A 20,815-nucleotide genomic window follows, 5' to 3' on the forward strand; every position below is an offset into this window, starting at 1 on the left:
CTCCTTCATCCCCTCTGAAAACTTATACCAGCGTGCCACGCCTAAAGGCTGGCGTGCCACGCCCATGATCTTGTCTTGGTTCCAGTAGTTGGCGTGCCACGCTTCAGTCTTCAAGTGGCACGCCATAGTGAAATGATAAGGTTGGCGTGCCACGCCTTCGATACCAAGTGGCACGCCCAGTCCTTGCTTTTGGTCCTTTGTGCATTGGCGTGCCACGCCTGGTTGCTCAAGTGGCACACCCAGTCTTCAATTTCCTTCAGCCCCTTCTATGGATTGTTGTACCAGCGTGCCACGCCATGCTGCTCAAGTGGCACGCTCATGGATTTGTGAACTCTTCAAGCTTGGCATGCCACGCCTGGGTTCTTAAGTGGCACGCCCAAGTGACTTTTTAGGGCTGGTAGTCCACGCCTTCGACACCAAGTGGCACGCCATAGTGAAGGTTCTTCTTGGAATGGTGAGTTGGCATGCCACGCCCCTTTGCTCAAGTGGCACACTGACGTTAGGATTTTTGCCAGTAAAGAATGTCATAAAAACAGTCGCGTTGTAGATATAGTCTCTAAACCGACAGAAATCCCTTCGTACAAACGTTTTGGTTGTCACAAGTAACAAACCCCTTTGAAATTGAAAACCGAGTATTCAAACCTCGGGTCGTCTTCTCAAGGAATTGCAGAGAAGTATGTTCTTATTATTGGTTATGAAGATTGAAAATTGGGGGTTTTGGAAGTTGGGCAATGCGCACAGGTATATTTTTGAGCAATAAAAATAAATAAATAACTGTAAAATAAACTCTTGGCAAGGTATGAGAACCGGAAATACTGTCCTTGTTATCCTTATCAGATGTGATGAGAATTGGATTTTAATCCCACTTAGTTAAGTCAAGTGGACTAATTAGCTTGATCCTCAAGTCCTAGTCAACTCCTGTGGAGAGACTAGTGTTAGAGCAATCCTAGCTAAAGCAAAATCAGCCAATTTCAACCACTCCTGAGTTTGACAACTCAAGTGTTACCAATTACCTAACCAAAGCCAAAAGGGAGAAAATATCTAATTTAAATTAAAAGCAATCTTAAACAGAGCATCAATATAAATAAAGCAAAGCAATCTTAAATCTGAAATACCTCGAATTGCATTAACAAAAGAAATTAAATCTGGCATAGATGTTCATAAATTAAATTGGAAAAATAAATAAAAATAAAGAACCTGGGATTGAGAGCTACTCCTAAAACTAAGAGAAATCCTAAATCCTAATCCTAAGAGAGAAGAGAGAACCTCTCTCTCTAAAATCTACATCTACTCCTAAAATTATGAATTATGGAAGCCTTCTCATGAATGGATGCAGTCCCCCACTTTATAGCCTCTAATGTGTGTTTTCTGGGCCGCAAACTGGGTCAGAAACAGTCCAGAATTCGCTGGTTTTGAATTTTGCCATGCTGGATTTCCGTCACTGCGACGCGGCCGCATGGATCACGTGGTCGCGTCGCCTAGCGTTAGGGGAACCATAGCATATTATATATCAAATCGAAGCCCCGGACGTTAGCTTTCCAACGCAACTGGAACCGCGTCGTTTGAACTTCTGTAGCAAAAGTTATAGCCGTTTGAGTGCAGAGAGGTCAGGCTGGACAGTTTAGCAATTTCTCCAACTTCTTGCATTCCTTCCACTTTTGCATGCTTTCTTCCCATCCTCCAAGTCCTTCCTGCCTTATAATATCTGAAAACACTTAACGCACATATCAAGGCATATAATGGTAATAAGAGAGGATTAATAATAAGCAAATATAAGATCAAAGAAGCATGTTTTCAATCAAAGCACATAATTAGGAAGGCAAATGTAAAACCATGCAAATAATATGAATAAGTGGGTAAAGAGTTGATGAAATCCACTCAATTGAGCCCAAGATAAACCATAAAATAGTGGTTTATCAACCTCCCCACACTTAAACACTAGCATGTCCTCATGCTAAGCTCAAGAGAAGCTATAAAGGTGAAGAGGAATGATAGAATGTATGAAATGCAATCCTATCTATATGAATGCAACTAAATGTGAAATGATTCTACCTACTTGGTTAAAAAGTAAATAAGCTCTTCAAGACAAACATAAATCAGATTTCACTAATTCAATCTATACAGTAAAAGACAAGTAAACTTGTAAGAAGATAGCTTATGAAAGCAGCGAACATAGAATTAAGCACTGAACCCTCACTGGTAGTGTATATCACTCTAATCTCTCAAGTGTATAGGGGTATTCACTCTACTCTTCTCTAGTCATGCTTTCTAAACCTTGTTCTTTATCTAACCAATCAACAAATATTTAATGTACTAATGCAAACATCATGAGGTCTTTTCAAGGTTGTAATGGGGCTGAGGTAAAGGTAAGGATATATGTATGGCCAAGTGAGCTATAATATGAATCTTCAATTAACCTGAGCTCTCACCTAATATACATATACTCTATATACTTTTAAATTCATGCCTAGCTACCCATAATTCTCACTTTTGTATAATTCCCATACTCATGTACCAAATTTTTCTTTAATTTTTATCACATGTGCATTGATCTTTTATTAAACTTAATATTGGGGTAATTTTGTTCCCTTATTTACTTATTTATTGAGTATTTTTGGATTTTTCTCTTTTTTCTCTCTTTTTTTTTTGTAGAGAAACAAACATAACTTATCAATGCACATGGATTTTCTATTATTTTTCTATTTTGGTTTTTCATGAGTAGGTTCCCAAATTCCTGATATTCAAATAAATTAGAAACATTATACTTTTCCTTTATTAACCCATGTTCCCACAGTCTCCCCATACTTAATTAACACACTATCTTAAGCTAACCAAAGATTCAATTGGGATATTTAATTGTTTTTCTGCTTTAAGGCTAGTGATGTGGTAAAATACAGAATAAGAGAGGGTTAAAAGGCTCAAAGTGGCTGACAAGGGTGATTTAAAGGGTAGGCTTATTTGGGATAAGTGAGCTAAAATCAAATAATGGCCTCAATCATATGCAAACATGTAAATACACTAAACAATGGACATATAGGTTGGAACAAAATATAGATTACAATTATAGAGAAGGGAACACACAGGAATAAAATATTTATGGTTAAATAATGTAACCATGTAAATAAGCTCAAAGTCTCACAAGTTGTGTGTTCTTTGACTCAAAAACCATGTTCCAAATACAACTTCAAACTAATTTAACACATAAAAAGTTTTAAAATTTTTTATTTAAATTAGTGAAATTTTTTTTCAAAAATAGGATCTTAAAAAGAGATTTATTATTTTAACCAAGTAGTAACTAAATGCACAAAATCAAATAAATATGCAATCAAATATGCAGATGCAACAAGGAACAAATAAAGAAAATAAGATTATTGGTGTTGAAAAGAAAGTACTAACCCACGGAGATCGGTATCGACCTCCCCACACTTAAAGGTTGCACCGTCCTCGGTACATGCTAAGATGTACAAGTGGACGGGCTGTTCCAACTGATGCTTTTCTTCAAGGATTGTGCAAATGGACTTGTTTGTCTCCCCTTTTAAGCGTCTTCCGGTTCTCTTCCTGGTGGCCAGCCTGAAAGAAGAGGAGAAGAAGAACAGTAACCCAGAAATAAAGATAAGAAACAATTAAAGTATGGGTTGGTTAATGCCAAATAATGAAGGTCTCAATTACATGGTAGCTACAACATGCAAGTGAGAAAATAATAGAAGCACATGGCATACCAGTGGTGCAAAAATGTTGCAACAATGAGGGAGAGGGTGGGTAAGGAGAGATAATATAAATTCATATCAATGTAAAAGTAATACAGGCATAAAAGATTGGCATTGATATAAATAATATTACCTATTCAAAATAAAACAAGTCACTAAGCATCAAGAAAATACCAGAAAAGATGTAACAGTTGAATAAGAATATTTGAACACCAATAATAATTTTAGAAAAATAAAAATATGCAATGAATGAAAGTATGCAAATAAATTAAATAAAATAAAATGGGAGTGAGAGAAACTAAGAAAAGAAGAAGAAAGAAATAAGAAAAGAGAAGAAAAATAAGGATTAGGGAAGAAAAGATAAGAAAATTGGCTGATCTGGATATTCTGTGCGCCGCCTGTGACGCGGACGCGTGAGTGACGCGGTCGTGTGGTGCGTGATAAGGTCAGGTGACGCGGACGCGTGGGGCACGCGATCGCGTGGCCTGTTTTGTGCGATTGGCGCGAGTGCAGCCTCGCGGTCGCGCAACTCTCTGTTCGAAACTCTTTTTGCCAAAAATCTGGGTGACGCGATCGCGTGGGGCATGCGATCGCGTGAGTGACCATCATGGGGATATGACACGGACGCGTGAGGCACGCGTTCGCGTGGTGAGGCTTGGGCTACCAGCACGAGTCCAGCCCAACTCCAGCTCAACTTTCGGCCATGCACCTGGTTGACGTCGATTTTCAGGTCACGCGGCCGCGTGGGTAACGCGGTCACGTGGGAGGGCTTTATTCCCAGGTGACGCGGTCGCGTGGGGTGATTTGTGCCATTGGCACGCCTCCAGCGCTGCTCCTGCGAAACTCTCTGTTCGTTTTTATTTTTCTCCCCTCTCCTTGCGACGCGGACACATCGCTGATGCGGTCGCGTCGCGTACTCGCTTTTTTTTTTTAGTCTGAAAAATGCAGAATGCAGTGTTAATATGAATGTGATGCAAAACTCCAGGTTCAATAGAACAAAATAAAATAAAATTCAAAAACAAATAAAACTAAATAAAAATGAAAAAGGACGATCATACCATGGTGGGTTGTCTCCCACCTAGCACTTTTAGTTAGAGTCCTTAAGTTGGACATTTGGTGAGCTCCCTGTTATGGTGACTTGTGTTTGAACTCATCCAGGAATCTCCACCAATGTTTGTATCTCCAGTCACCTCTGGGGTCCCAAACTAGGCATGTAAAACCCTTGAGCAGCTTCAAAAAGATTCTTAGGCTCCCGGGGTGTTGGATGTCAAAACATATTCTAGGATCCCAAATCTTGCTTTTACACCCATCTTTGTCGGGATTTGTATTTTTCCAGCCGGGTGATAAGTAATTTGAATTCTCACTGCAGCTACCAAACAGCTTCCTAGACCCATTCAAATGAGCTCTACTCCAACCTTTGCGTTTAAACTTAAAGCTTCCAACCATAATGAACCTTGCAGGACAATTCTTACCACTAGCCATCTTCCCCTTACTCTTAATATCACAAAGAGCTCTAAGTTGACCATCTGTCTCCAGTAGCCCATATTCAAGTGGGATTAGAAAGCTATGGGATATGAATTTTACCCACTTGAATGTTGTGAAGGATGATGGCAACTTAGGGGGAGGTATTTTTAATGAAATTGCAAGCTCCACTCCCTTGTGCTCTTCTCTGATAATTACCACCTCTTTGCAAGCTTCTTCAATTTTAACCTCTTCCTCTTGGTAGCTTTCTTCCAATTCAATCTTCTCTTCATTGCTTTCCAAGGGCATGGGAGCTTGTGCTTCTTCTTCTTGAATCTCCATCTCTTGATCAACCTCTTCCAAGTCTTCAACTATGATATGCTTTGGAGGTTGTACACCCTCCTCAGCATCAATTTTAACCGTCTTGGAAGGAGGCTCTATGACTGGACTTTTCCATGGAGGTTCTGCATCTCCTAAGTCTTCAACCACTTCTTCTTCTTTTTGAACAATGACAGCGTCTTCTACTTGTTCTAGTACGAATTCATTCTCTGTCTTGTCCACTGGGGTTTCTGGTATCTCCTTCATGCTACGCTCTTCACTAGACTGTCCACATGGAGCTGTGGTTGATCCTTGTGTATTTAAGCGTCTAGAAGCCCATTGAATTAATGCTTGCCCCAGTTGTTGAGTGGTTGCCTGAAATCGATCCACTGTTTCCTTGAAACGATCCTGTGTCTCTTGATGCACTCGGCTTTCATAAATAGGATCATAGTGCTCTTGGATTGATGGATATGGAGATGGTGAATATTGAAGTGGTGGTTCTTGTGAGTATTTGGGTTGAAATTGCGGTGGTTCTATATATGGTTCATATGGCTCATAAGGTGGTTGGTGTGGTGGTTGAGAGTTAGGGTCATATGGAGGTGAATGGCGGAAAGGGGCTTGTGAGTATGGTGGTCCAAAGTTGTGTTGAGGAAAGGGTTCATAGGCATATGGTGGTGGTTGTTGATAGTCCATTGGAGGTGGTTGTTGCCATGAGGGTTGATCAAATCCTTGTGGCTCCTCCCATCTTTGATTGTTCCAACCTTGATGCCTGTTCTCATTGTAATTTCTTCTTCCTACAACATAATTGTAACCAGACTCATAGCCAAAGGGGTGAGAGTTTATAGTAGCAAAATAAAAATTAAAAATGAAAATAAATTTAAATTTAAATTAAAAGGTTATTTAAATTTTGAATTTGAAAATTAAATTTTAAAATTTGAAATTTGAAATTTTGAAATTTGAAATTTGAAATTTGAAAAATTTTAAATTTAAATTTTAAAAATTTTTAAATTTGAATTTTGAAATTTGATTTTTGAAATAAGATAAGATAAGATAAAAATTTTAAAAATAAAAATCTGATTTTTTTTCAAAAAAAATTAATTAAAAATATTTTTGAATTTAATGAGGAAAGAGAAAAATAATAAAATGACACCAAATTTCAAATTTTTAGATCAAAACGAAGAAAACAACTAAGAACAGCTTGAAGGTCAAGATGATCGTGAAGAACAGCTTGAAGATCAAGATGAACACTAAGAACAAATTCTTTTGAAAAAAAAAAATTTTTTTAATAACTAAATAAAAACCAATAACCTCTTAATTTATGAAAAAGCAAAAATAAAAACAAATAAACAAGCAAAAATAAAAAAAATATTTACAATATCCAATAATAAGGCACACGTTTGCAATTCCCCGGCAACGGCGCCATTTTGACGTTAGGATTTTTGCCAGTAAAGAATGTCATAAAAACAGTCGCGTTGTAGATATAGTCTCTAAACCGACAAAAATCCCTTCGTACAAACGTTTTGGTTGTCACAAGTAACAAACCCCTTTGAAATTGATAACCGAGTATTCAAACCTCGGGTCGTCTTCTCAAGGAATTGCAGGGAAGTATGTTCTTATTATTGGTTATGAAGATTGTAAATTGGAGGTTTTAGAAGTTGGGCAATGCGCACAGGTATATTTTCGAGCAATAAAAATAAATAAATAACTGTAAAATAAACTCTTGGCAAGGTATGAGAACCGGAAATCCTGTCCTTGTTATCCTTATCAGATGTGATGAGAATTGGATTTTAATCCCACTTAGTTAAGTCAAGTGGACTAATTAGCTTGATCCTCAAGTCCTAGTCAACTCCTGTGGAGAGACTAGTGTTAGAGCAATCCTAGCTAAAGCAAAATCAGCCAATTTCAACCACTCCTGAGTTTGACAACTCAAGTGTTACCAATTACCTAATCAAAGCCAAAAGGGAAAAAATATCTAATTTAAATTAAAAGAATTCTTAAATAGAGCATCAATATAAATAAAGCAAAGCAATCTTAAATCTGAAATACCTCGAATTGCATTAACAAAAGAAATTAAATCTGGCATAGATGTTCATAAATTAAATTAGAAAAATAAATAAAAATAAAGAACCTGGGATTGAGAGCTACTCCTAAAACTAAGAGAAATCCTAAATCCTAATCCTAAGAGAGAGGAGAGAACCTCTCTCGCTAAAAACTACATCTACTCCTAAAATTATGAATTATGGAAGCCTCCTCATGAATGGATGCAGTCCCCCATTTTATAGCCTCTAATGTGTGTTTTCTGGGCCGCAAACTGGGTCAGAAACAGTCCAGAATTCGCTAGTTTCGAATTTTGCCATGCTGGATTTCCGTCACTGCGACGCGGCCGCATGGATCACACGGTCGCGTCTCCTAGCGTCAGAGGAACTATAGCATATTATATATCAAATCGAAGCCCCGGACGTTAGCTTTCCAACGCAACTAGAACCGCATCGTTTGGACCTTTGTAGCAAAGGTTATAGCCGTTTGAGTGCAGAGAGGTCAGGCTGGACAGCTTAGCAATTTCTCCAACTTCTTGCATTCCTTCCACTTTTGCATGCTTTCTTCCCATCTTCCAAGTCATTCCTGCCTTATAATATCTGAAAACACTTAACACACATATCAAGGCATCTAATGGTAATAAGAGAGGATTAATAATAAGCAAATATAAGATCAAAGAAGCATGTTTTCAATCAAAGCACATAATTAGGAAGGCAAATGTAAAACCATGCAAATAATATGAATAAGTGGGTAAAGAGTTGATGAAATCCACTCAATTGAGCACAAGATAAACCATAAAATAGTGGTTTATCACACACCCATAGTAATTGATGGGCCAGGCGTGCCACGCCCCCTTTGTGTCCTCCATTGTAGCTCTCTGGAATTTTGTGTTAGCATGCCACGCCCAGTCTCTGGCGTGCCACGCCCACATGCATGCTTGGACTTCTTCTCTGGACTTTAGTATTGGCATGCCACGCCCAGCTCCTGGCATGCCACGCCAGTGCATTTTTGTGGCGTTTGCTTCAAGTGGCACGCTAGTTTCACACGCCCAGCTTCTTGTTTCTCTTCTACCCAATTTTTTATGCTTTTTTCACCTGAAATTCAGCACAACTCAACTCAAAGTAGTGTACCATAATATTCATCAAATAATGCATGAATTGTATTGATCAAATGAGATTTATGCTCTTTTATGGTCTTCTTTATGCAAGAAAGATGGGTAGATGATGCAAGTCATCAAGCATGCGTCCAGAAGGTTCTTAAAATGCTCCCAGTACTCATAGAGAGTTTCTGATTCACCTTGAACAATGCACGAGATCTCTTTCCTTAGTCTGTCTGTAACTTTAGCTGGAAAGTATTTTTTCAGAAATTTTCTCCTGAGCGTATCCCAGTTAGTAACAGTCGCTTCAGGTTGCAAGTAGTACCACTGAAGAATGGATGCTCGACGGTTTAGAATTCAGAATAAATTCTCGTTGCAAGTATAGTTTCTAAAACGAGCAATCATCCTTTCTTACAAACGTTTTTGTTGTCACAAGTAACAAACCCCTTTGAAATTGATAACCAAAGTATTTAACCTCAGGTCATCTTCTCAAGGAACTGCAGGGAGGTGTTCTTATTATTGGTTATGAGTTTTGTAAATTGGGGGTTTTTGAAATAAGAAGCAAGTAATTTAAATGACAAGAAAAATAAATTAATAATAATAACAGAAAAGAACTCTTGGCAAGGTATGAAAATTTGGAAGTCCTATCCTAGTTATTCTTATGAGAATTAAAGTTAATCCCACTTAGTTAACCTTTACGAAAGCAAGGAAAAGTCAAGTGGACTAATTAGTTAGATTCCCAAGTCCTAGCCAACTCCTAAGGAAAGACTAGAGTTAGTGGAATTCAATTTAATTAGCGGACATAACAATCAATCACGATAAGTTTGATAACTCAAGAACCTCTAGTTAATCAATTAAAGCCAAGAATATAAAAAAGGCTAAATAAGAATCATAAATCTGAAATACCTCAATTTATATTAAATAAAGAAAATCGTAACATGAATGGTTCATAGGTCAATTTGGTAACATGAGTGAGATACGAATAAAAGTATTAGAATAAATATAAATATAAAAGGAATATTGAACCTGAGAAGAAATTGAAATAATTAAGTTGAAATAATAAGAAATCCTAATTCCTTTAAGAGGAATCCTAATCCTAAATCCTAAGAGAGAGGAGAGAACCTATCCCTCTAAAAGCTACATCTAAAACTAAAAATTATGAATTATGAGCTGATGATTATGAATGAATGGATTCCCCCACTTTATAGCCTCTAATCTGTGTTTTCTAGGCCAAAAACTGGGTCGAAAACAACCCAGAAATCGCTGGAGAAGAAATCTGCCACGCTGATTTTCGTCACTGCAACGCGTCCGCGTGGAGTGCACGTTCACGTCACCTAGCGTCAAGGCAACTATGACATATTATATATCAAATCGAAGCCCCGGACGTTAGCTTTCCAACGCAACTAGAACCGCATTGTTTGGACCTCTGTAGCTCATGTTATGACTGTTTTAGTGCGAGAGGGTCAGGCTGACAACTTTGCAGTTCCTTCAACTTCTTGTATTCCTTCCACTTTTGCATGCTTCCTTTCCATCTTCCAAGCCATTCCTGCCCTATAATCTCTGAAAATACTTAACACACATATCAAGGCATCGAATGGTAATAGGAGAGGATTAATAATTAGCAATTTAAAGGCCAAAGAAACATGTTTTCAATCATAGCACAAAATCAGGAAGGAAAACCTAAAACATGCGATTAGTATGAATAAGTGGGTAAAGAGTTGTTAAAAACCACTCAATTGAGTACAAGATAAACCATAAAATAGTGGTTTATCAACCACTCCCTCGTCTTTCCCTCAAGAGAAAATAGGAAGGCAGTTAACAGAATAGAAGTTTCATTCGTACCCTGACGCCTAATAGTAGAATAGGCTGTCTGAAAATCCCTGAGGTGCTTAATGGGCTCCTAAGCAGGTAAGCCATGAAACTTGGGCATCAAGTTGATTATTGCAGTCTTCAGTTCAAAATCTGCAGCCAGAGTTGGATGATGCACTTGATACGGCTGCATTGTAAAATCTGGGGCTCCAGCTTCCTGGAGAGTAATCCTCCTAGGTGCTGCCATTCTACCTGCACGTGAATTAATTGAATCAGTAGTAAAGGAGCTTGTTTTCCTCTCAGATGGCAGTTCAGATTCGCCTTCAAATGAGACTGGTGAATCGATAACAATCACTTCACCACCCTCAGAGGCTAACCGACATCGAGCTCGCCTAATACGTGAAATAGTTCTTTCAATTTCAGGATCAAATGCGGCCAAGCTCGGATCAGGCAGTGAACGCGTCATTCAATGAAAGAAGCATATAGCTCATGGTAATAAAATAAAAATCAAAATAAAATATGCAAATAAAATAAAAATATGTACAGTAATTAATAATTTAGCACACAATTGCAACTCCCCGGCAACGGCTACAAAAACTGGTGCGTGGCAGAAGTTAGGCTAATTAAGAGATTATAATATAATAGAACAGCGTTACAAGTATAGCTCCTAACCAGCTAAAATCTGCCTCACCAATTTAGAAGAGTGTCACAAAAATTTAAAATAGAAAAAATACTGGGAGTATGAGTCCCAGGTCGTCTCCCAACGAGTTGCAAGGAAGGGTGCTAATTTATTAATTAGGAATTTTCTGAGAGAGTTTGAGTTTGGTTGATAAGTAATTAAATAATTATAAATTAAAGCATTGAAAACTAAGATTGATTATTAATATTCTAGATAAAAAGCCTTGACTGGAGGAATGATTAATTGGAAGTTCTATCCTTGTTGGGGTCTCTTAAGTGTAGTATTAAAAAGGTTATTGTTTTCACTTAGTTAACCCTTACTAAATAAAGAAAAGTCAAGTGATTGAGCTAACTCTTATTCGCAAATCCTAGTCCTCTCCCTTAGGAAGGTCTAACGTTAGTAAATACAGAACTAGCCAAAACTTCCAGTTTAATCAGCACTTAAGCCTTCCAACTCAAGTGTCTCCTTTTAATCAACCCCTATGTCAAGTATGGAGTCTACTCCATTGACATGAATATAACGCTCATAAAAATAATAGAAGAAGACATGATAAATTAAATAAAATATGGATTCAAAAGTAATTAAAAATAAAAGTAATCCTTTGCACTAACAATTCATGAAAATAATCCAATTACGACTTTAAACAAGAATTAAGAATATGGAATAAATAAAAAAGTAAGTAAGGAAACAAACTAGAATAGTATATTCAACGGAGGTAATGACTCTTCAATATCCAAAAGCAAAAGCAATAAACTGGGAATGTAAAGAGAACCTAGAGGAAGAGAAATCCTCTCTAGATTCAGATCTAAAAACCTAAAAACTATCCTAATGTATCTAAAACTGTGTTGTCTATTGTGTCAAAGATGTGTGTTGAGTCTCTGCATGTTCTCTGGCTTTATTTTGTGTTTCTGGGCCGAAAACTGGGTCAAAACGCGGCCCGAAATCGCCCCCAGCGTTTTCTGTTATTTATGCAGATCGCGCAGGTCACGCGAACGCATCGTCCACGCGTTCGCGTCATTCAGCGATTTTCCTTGCCACGCGTATGCGTCGTCCACGCATTTGCGTCATTCGTGCAGTCTCCAATCCACGCGTACGCGCCAGGCACGCGCACGCGTCGCTGCAATTTTCTCCATTCCGCACGCTCACGTGAGCCATGCGCACGGGTCGGTGTTCGCTGGTCATCTCCTTAGTTTCTTGTGTTCCTTCCATTTTTGCAAGCTTCCTCTCCATTCTCTAAGCCATTCCTGCCCTATGAAACCTGAAACACTTAACACACGGATCACGGCATCGAATGGTGTAAAGGAGAATTAAAATATACTAATAAAAGATATATAGGAAGCAAGTTTTCAACCATAAAACAATACTACGAAGGAAAATGTAAAATCATGCAATTAGTATGAATAAGTGGGTGAAGACTTGATGAAACCACTTAACAAAACACAAGATAAACCATAAAATAGTGGTTTATCAATTTGTTTTCAAAACCAACTTGAATTGAAATTCTACAGCTTTAACCATTTTATTTTGGTACCTTTAAAGTGCATAGCTTGCTGATTTAATGCTTCGTGTACTAACTACCCAGCCATTTTGCTTTATCACCAAATTAACATTAAAATTGCATTTGGAATTTTGTTTGGTGCCTTCTTTGTAGTAGTACATGTAATGTGTGTTTTGTGAATTGACCAACTACTTATTCATGTGCTCCTGAACATAAATGATCATGTCCAATCACTCGTTCCTTGAAAAATCTTTTTGAGCAATGAATCTGATTATGATTGACATTGATTTTGGGAACAGGGATTGGCTATATGACCATTGTGCTGCCTTATTCCATGAATAAGCAGGTGCTTTAAGTTGCCGAGTTGATTATTGCGTTGTGTGCCAATTTTTACAAACTCTTCCAACTTCGAAGGTATAATTGCACTAATCGATGCCTTTCAACTGAATTCACTCACAACATACACCTAAGTCCTATGTCTGCTTTCATTGTTTGTTCACTCATTCATTTGTCACTTAGGTTGCTTGATTTTGGGAAAATGCACTCTCTTTTAAACATTCTACTGTCTTACACATGTTTTCCCTGATTGAGTATTTATTTATCTGACTGGCTCTTAATTGAATTGTTTGATTATATCCTTCTTCTTTCTATGATTTTATCTATTCCCTAAGTTGTATTCTGTTTGTCTTTTTCAGGATGGGCCGCAAGGGCAAGGAGAAAAGCCAATCCCTTGGCTCGCCCTCCATCCGTGCCTCCCAGTGACCATCCAGACACTTTCATTAATTCTGAGGCCCAAGAACAATATAAGAAGCTAGAAAAGCGCGCCTTTCATTATGAGAGGAAGATAAACCTGCCCGAGAAATATGCGGATGCAATACCATTCTAAACAGAATCAATTTTTATCATTGGGGATTCGTAAAATCTGACCCGGTGGAAGTAAATGAACACCAGGTCAAGGAATTTTACGCCAATCTCCTCAAGAGAGATGCCCAAACTGTTTTTCTGAGAGGTGTCACCTTAGGCACCTCTAATACTGCTTTAGAGGCCCTCTTAGACATTCCGCATATTTCTTCGGCTAGGGACGCTTATACTCAAATAATGACGGACGTGACCACAGGCAAAATTTCTTTGGATGAGGTCCTGAAAAAGATTGACCAGCCTGAGGCTACATGGGAATACAGCAAGGGAGAGCAGCCTATACCCTTGAGCATTGCGTGCACGGACCTCAACCCAGAGGCAAGGATCTGGCAGCAGATCATTGCCGATTACATCCCTCCGAGCACGCATGCCATGCATATCAGAATCCGGGTGGCAGTTCTGCTATGGGCTATTCTGGAGGGGAAGAGGATCTCTGTTCTTCCCCTTATTAGAGAGTCGATGATGAAGGTGAACCTACAGCATAAATTCAACATTCCCTTCCCATCCCTCATCACCAGATTAGCAGCCTTATCTGGTGTAGAGAGACGCTGATGAGCGGATAATTTATGCCCTTTTTGGCATTGTTTTTACATAGTTTTTAGTATGTTTTAATTACTTTTTGTTATATTTTTATTAGTTTTTATTCAAAATTACGTTTATGGACTTTACTATGAGTTTGTGTATTTTTCTATGATTTCAGGTATTTTCTGGGTGAAATCGAGGGACCTGAGCAAAAATCTGATTCAGAGGCTGAAAAAGGACTGCAGATGATGTTGGATTCTGACCCTCCTACACTCGAAGTGGATTTTCTGGAGCTACAAAAGCTCAATTGGTGCGCTCTCAATTGCGTTGGAAAGGAGACATCCTGGGCTTTCTAGTAATATATAATAGTTTATATTTGCTCGCGATTTGATGGCTCAAACCGGCGTCCAAAGCCAGCCTAAAACTTTTTGGCCTAAAACGCCCAAACTGGCACCATAATTGGAGTTAAACGCCCAAACTGGCACCCAAGTTGGCATTTAACTCCAAGAACAGCCTATGCATGAAAAAGCTTCAATGCTCAGCCCAAGCACACACCAAGTGGGCCCCAGAAGTAGATTTCTGCACTATCTGCACTTAGTTACTCATTTTCTATAAACCCTAGTAACTAGTTTAGTATAAATAGCACTTTTTACTATTGTACACTATCTTTGATCATATGTAACTTTTATCATCTTTTCACGTTTGAAGGCTGGCCTCACGGCCATGCCTAGAGCTCTTTTCACTTATGTATTTTATACGGTGGAGTTTCTACACCCTAGAGATTAAGGTGTGGAGCTCTACTGTTCTTCATGAATTAATGCAAGTACTATTGTTTTTCTTTCAATTCACGCTTACTTCTTCTCCAAGATATACTCTTGTTCTTAATTCAGTTAAGTCAGAATGAAGGGGTGACCCGTGACAATCACCCACTATCTTCGTTACTCGCTTAGCCAAGATCCGCGTGCCTGACAACCACAAGCGGTCTACATGATGTTCAACGTAGTCATTGGACGACAGCCAGAGTATATTCTCTTGGATTTCTAATCAACGATTCACATCGTCTCTCCTGACAATAGAGCATCTGAATCTGAGATTAGAACCTTCGTGGTATAGGCTAGAATCATTGGCAGCATTCCTGCGATCCAGAAAGTCTAAACCTTGTCTGTGGTATTTCGAGTAGGATCCGGGAAGGGATGACTGTGACGAGATTCAAAACTGTGAATGTTGGGCGCAGTGACAGTGTGCAAAAGGATCAATGGATCCTATTCTGACGCTAGCGGGAACCGACAGATGATTAGCCATGTGGTAGCTGTGCCTGGTATTTTTCATCCGAGACGAGAAATCCAATTGTTGATTAGCCGTGCAGAAACCGTAGAGGACCATTTTTACTGAGAGGATCCTACAGCTTGCCATGGAAGGGAGCACGCATGGTTGGAAGAAGGAAATAGGAAAGCTGAGGTTCAGAAGCAACAAAGCATCTCCAGACGCTTGTCTGAAATTCCCACCAATGAATTACATAACTAACTTTATCTTATTTTATGTTTTATTTATCTTTTAATTTTCAAAACCTTATAACTATTTGAATTTGCCTAACTGAGATTTACAAGGATGACCATAGCTTGCTTCAAGCTGACAATCTCCGTGGGATCGACCCTTACTCACGTAAGGTTTATTACTTGGACGACCCAGTGTACTTGTTGGTTAGTTGTGCGGAGATATGAAAAGTGTGAATCACGATTTCCCACACCAAGTTTTTGGCGCCGTTGCCGGGGATTGTTCGAGTTTAGACAACTGACGGTTCATCTTGTTGCTTAGATTAGGTAATTTTATTTTATGTTTAGGCTTTTTATTTTTTTATTTTTATTTTCAAAATATATATATATATATATATATATATATATATATATATATATATATATAGTTTTCAAAAAATTCAAAAAAAAATTTGTTCTTCAGAATTTTTAAGAATGAATTCTAGAGTTTCATAAGATATGTTGAAGCCTGGCTGGCTGTTAAGCAATGTTTAATCTTTTGGACCGAGGTTTCCACTTATCTTTGTAGGAGCCTTTTGGTTCCCATCAATTTGGCTGTTGTATGTAATGCTTTGCTAAAGCTTGGCTGGTGATGAGCGGATAATTTATACGCTTTTTGACATTGTTTTTAGTATGTTTTTAGTAGGATCTAGTTACTTTTAGGGATGTTTTCATTAGTTTTTATGTTAAATTCACATTTCTGGACTTTACTATGAGATTGTGTGTTTTTCTGTGATTTCAGGTAATTTCTGGCTGAAATTGAGGGACTTGAGCAGAAATCAGATTCAGAGGTTGAAGAAGGACTGCTGATGCTGTTGGATTCTGACCTCCCTGCACTCAAAGTGGATTTTCTGGAGCTACAGAACTCGAAATGGCGCGCTTCCAATTGCTTTGAAAGTAGACATCCAGGGCTTTCCAGAAATATATAATAGTCCATACGTTGGCCAAAGATAGACGACTTAAACTGGCGTTCAACGCCAGCTCTCTGCCCAAATCTGGCGTCCAGCGCCAGAAAAGGATCCAAAATCAGAGTTGAACGCCAGAAATGGATCAAAACCTGGCGTTCAACTCCACAAATGGCCTCTGCACGTGGAAAGCTAAAGCTCAGCCCAAGCACACACCAAGTGGGCCCCAGAAGTGGATTTATGCATCAATTACTTACTCATGTAAACCCTAGTAGCTAGTTTATTATAAATAGGACATTTTACTAGTCTTTTTTGACCATCTTTGGATGCCTGGTTCTTAGATCAGAGGGGCTGGCCATTCGGCCATGCCTGGACCTTTCACTTATGTATTTTCAACGGTAGAGTTTCTACACTCCATAGATTAAGGTGTGGAGCTCTGCTGTTCCTCAAAGATTAATGCAAAGTACTACTGTTTTCTATTCAATTCATCTTATTTCGCTTCTAAGATATTCATTCGCTCTTCAACCCGAATGTCATGAACGTGACAATCATCATCATTCCCTATGAACGCGTGCCTGACAACCACTTCCGTTCTACCTTCGATTGAATGAGTATCTCTTAGATCTCCTAACCAGAATCTTCGTGGCGTAAGCTAGAATGATGGCGGCATTCAAGAGAATCCGGAAAGTCTAAACCTTGTCTGTGGTATTCCAAGTAGGATTCAATGATTGAATGACTGTGACGAGCTTCAAACTCGCGAGTGCTGGGCGTTAGTGACAAACGCAAAAGGAGGGTGAATCCTATTCCAGCATGATCGAGAACCGACTGATGATTAGCCGTGCTGTGACAGAGTATGTGAGCATATTTTTCACTGAGAGGAGGGGATGTAGCCACTGACAACGGTGATGCCCTTGCATAAAGCCAGCCATGGAAAGGAGTAAGACTGATTGGATGAAGATAGCAGGAAAGCAGAGGTTCAGAGGAACAAAAAGCATCTCCATTCGCTTATCTGAAATTCCTACCAATGATTTACATAAGTACCTCTATCCCTATTCTATTAATTATTATTCGAAAACCATATTATTATTTTATACCCGCCTGACTGAGATTTACAAGGTGACCATAGCTTGCTTCACACCAACAATCTCCGTGGGATTCGACCCTTACTCACGTAAGGTATTACTTGGACGACCCAGTGCACTTGTTGGTTAGTTACACGGAGTTGTGAACCATGGTCTTGGCATCATGTTTTTGGCGCCATTGCCAGGGAAAGAAAGAGCCATGAATTTTATATAATCAAAGTGTAATCACGATTCCGCGTACCAAGTTTTTTGGCGCCGTTGCCGAGGATTGTTCGAGTTTGGACAACTGACGGTTCATCTTGTTGCTCAGATTAGGTAATTTTCTTTTTATTTTGTTTTCAAAAATTTTTCAAAAAAATCTTTCAAAATTTTCTCCTTTGTTTTCGAAAAAAAAATTAATATAAAAATATTTTCAAAAATTTTATTCAAAATTTTTAAGAATGAATTCTAGTGTTTCATGAAGCATGTTGAAGCCTGGATGGCTGTAAAGCCATGTCTAATTCCTTTGGGAATGAGTATGTCAGGCGTGTCATGACTGAATTACATGCTGAAGCTTGGCTGGCCATTGGCCATGTCTAGTGTTTTGGACCGGAGCTTTCATTGAAAGCTTGGCTGGCTAGTGAGCCATGTCTAATTCCTAGACTGAAGCTTCAGACTAAGAATGCAAGATTCCTGGAATTCATGTTAAAAATTTTGGAATCCTTATTTTTTCTTTTTCATATAATTTTTGAAATAAAAATCCAAAAAAAAAATTAGAAAATCATAAAAATCAAAAATATTTTTCTGTTTCTTGTTTGAGTCATGTGTCATGTTATAAGTTTGCTGTCAATTGCATATGCATCTTGCATTTTTTTCAAAAATTCATGCATTCATAGTGTTCTTCATGATCTTCAAGTTGTTCTTGGTAAGTCTTCTTGTTTGATCTTGATGATTTTTTGTTTTGTGTTGTATGATGTTTTTCATATGCATTCTTGAATTCTTAGTGCGTAAGCATTAAAGAATTCTAAGTTTGGTGTCTTGCATGTTTTCTTTGCATAAAAAATTTTTCAAAAATATGTTCTTGGTGTTCATCTTGATATTCACGGTGTTCTTGGTGTTCATCTTGACATTCATAGCATTCTTGCATACATTCATAGTTTTGATCCAAACTTTTCATGCATTGCATCATTTTAGTATTTTTCATAAAAAATTCAAAAATAAAAAATTATATCTTCCCCTTTTTCTCTCATCAAATTCGAAAATTTGAGTTGACTTTTTCAAAAATTTTTAAAATCAAGTTGTTTCTTATGAGTCAAATCAAATTTTCAATTTGAAAATCTTATCTTTTTCAAAATCTTTTTCAAAAATCAAATCTTTTTCAAAATTCTTAGTTATTTTCGAAAATTCCAAAAATATTTTTCAAAAATCTTTTTCTTATTTTTATATCAAATTTTCGAAAATAACATAATCAATTAATGTTTTGATTCAAAAATTTGAAGTTTGTTACTTGCTTGTTAAGAAAGATTCAAACTTTAAGTTCTAGAATCATATCTTGTGATTTCTTATGAATCAAGTCATTAATTGAGATTTTAAAAATCAAATCTTTTTCAAAACTAATTTCTAAAATATCTTCTTATCTTACCTTTTTCAAAAAGTTGGTTTCAAAATATCTTTTCTAACCTCCTAACTTCTTATCTTTTCAAAATTTGTTTCAACTAACTAACTAACTTTTTGTTTGTTTCTTAACTTTTTCAAAACTACCTAACTAGCTCTCTCTCTCTCATTTTCGAAATTCGTTCCTTCTTTTTCAAAATTTCTTTTTAATTAACTATTATTTTAATTTTTAAATCTTAATTTTCGAAAAACTACTAACATTTTTCAAAAAACTATTTTCAAAAATCACTAACTCTTTTTCAACAATTGTTTTCGAAAATTCACTTCTCCCTCTCATCTTCTTCTATTTGTTTATTGATATACTAACATCTTTCCTTCACATCACTCACTAAATTCGAACCCCCTCTTCCATCTGTGTTCGAATTTCCTCTTCTTCTTTTCTTCTACTCACATAAGGACCTTTATACTGTGGTAAAGAGGATCCCTATTGTTATTATTTTTGTGTGCCCTCTTCCTTGTCATATGAGCAAGAGCAAGGACAAGAACATTCTTGTTGAAGTAGATCCAGAACCTGAAAGGACTCTGAAGAAAAAATTAAGAGAAGCTAAATTACAACAATCCAGAGATAACCTTTCAGAAATTTTTGAACAGGAAGAGGATATGGCAGCCGAAAATAATAATAATGCAAGGAGAATGCTTGGTGACTTTACTACACCCAATTCCAATTTACATGGAAGAAGCATCTCCATTCCTGCCATTGGAGCAAACAACTTTGAGCTGAAACCTCAATTAGTTTCTCTGATGCAGCAGAACTGCAAGTTTCATGGACTTCCATCTGAAGATCCTTTTCAGTTCTTAACTGAATTCTTGCAGATCTGTGATACTGTTAAGACTAATGGAGTAGATCCTGAAGTCTACAGGCTCATGCTTTTCCCATTTGCTGTAAGAGACAGAGCTAGAATATGGTTGGACTCTCAACCTAAGGATAGCCTGAACTCTTGGGATAAGCTGGTCAAGGCTTTCTTAGCCAAGTTCTTTCCTCCTCAAAAGCTGAGCAAGCTTAGAGTGGGTGTTCAAACCTTCAGACAGAAAGAAGGTGAATCCCTCTATGAAGCTTGGGAGAGATACAAAGGACTGACCAAAAAAGTGTCCTTCTGACATGCTTTCAGAATGGACCATCCTGGATATATTCTATGATGGTCTGTCTGAGTTATCTAAGATGTCATTGGATACCTCTGCAGGTGGATCCATTCACCTAAAGAAAACGCCTGCAGAAGCTCAAGAACTCATTGACATGGTTGCAAATAACCAGTTCATGTACACTTCTGAAAGGAATCCTGTGAATAATGGGACGCCTATGAAGAAGGGAGTTCTTGAGATTGATACTCTGAATGCCATATTGGCTCAGAATAAAATATTGACTCAGCAAGTCAGTATGATTTCTCAGAGTCTGAATGAAATGCAAGCTGCATCCAACAGTACTCAAGAGGCTTCTCCTGAAGAAGAAGCTTATGATCCTGAGAACCCTGCAATAGCAGAGGTGAATTACTTAGGTGAACCTTATGGAAACACCTATAACTCATCATGGAGAAATCATCCAAATTTCTCATGGAAGGATCAAAAGCCTCAACAAGGCTTTAATAATGGTGGAAGAAACA

General features: G+C 37.8%; 1 non-coding gene across 1 annotated transcript; it reads right to left on the minus strand.

Annotated features, from left to right (window-relative positions):
* Positions 1 to 20,213: 20,213 nt before the first annotated feature.
* Positions 20,214 to 20,322, minus strand: LOC112746173 (small nucleolar RNA R71). Its single transcript, XR_003174069.1, has one exon. It is a non-coding gene; the product is annotated as a small nucleolar RNA R71 (small nucleolar RNA).
* Positions 20,323 to 20,815: the final 493 nt, after the last annotated feature.

Source organism: Arachis hypogaea, chromosome 14, assembly GCF_003086295.3.
Source record: "Arachis hypogaea cultivar Tifrunner chromosome 14, arahy.Tifrunner.gnm2.J5K5, whole genome shotgun sequence".
Classification (NCBI taxonomy): Eukaryota; Viridiplantae; Streptophyta; class Magnoliopsida; order Fabales; family Fabaceae; genus Arachis; species Arachis hypogaea.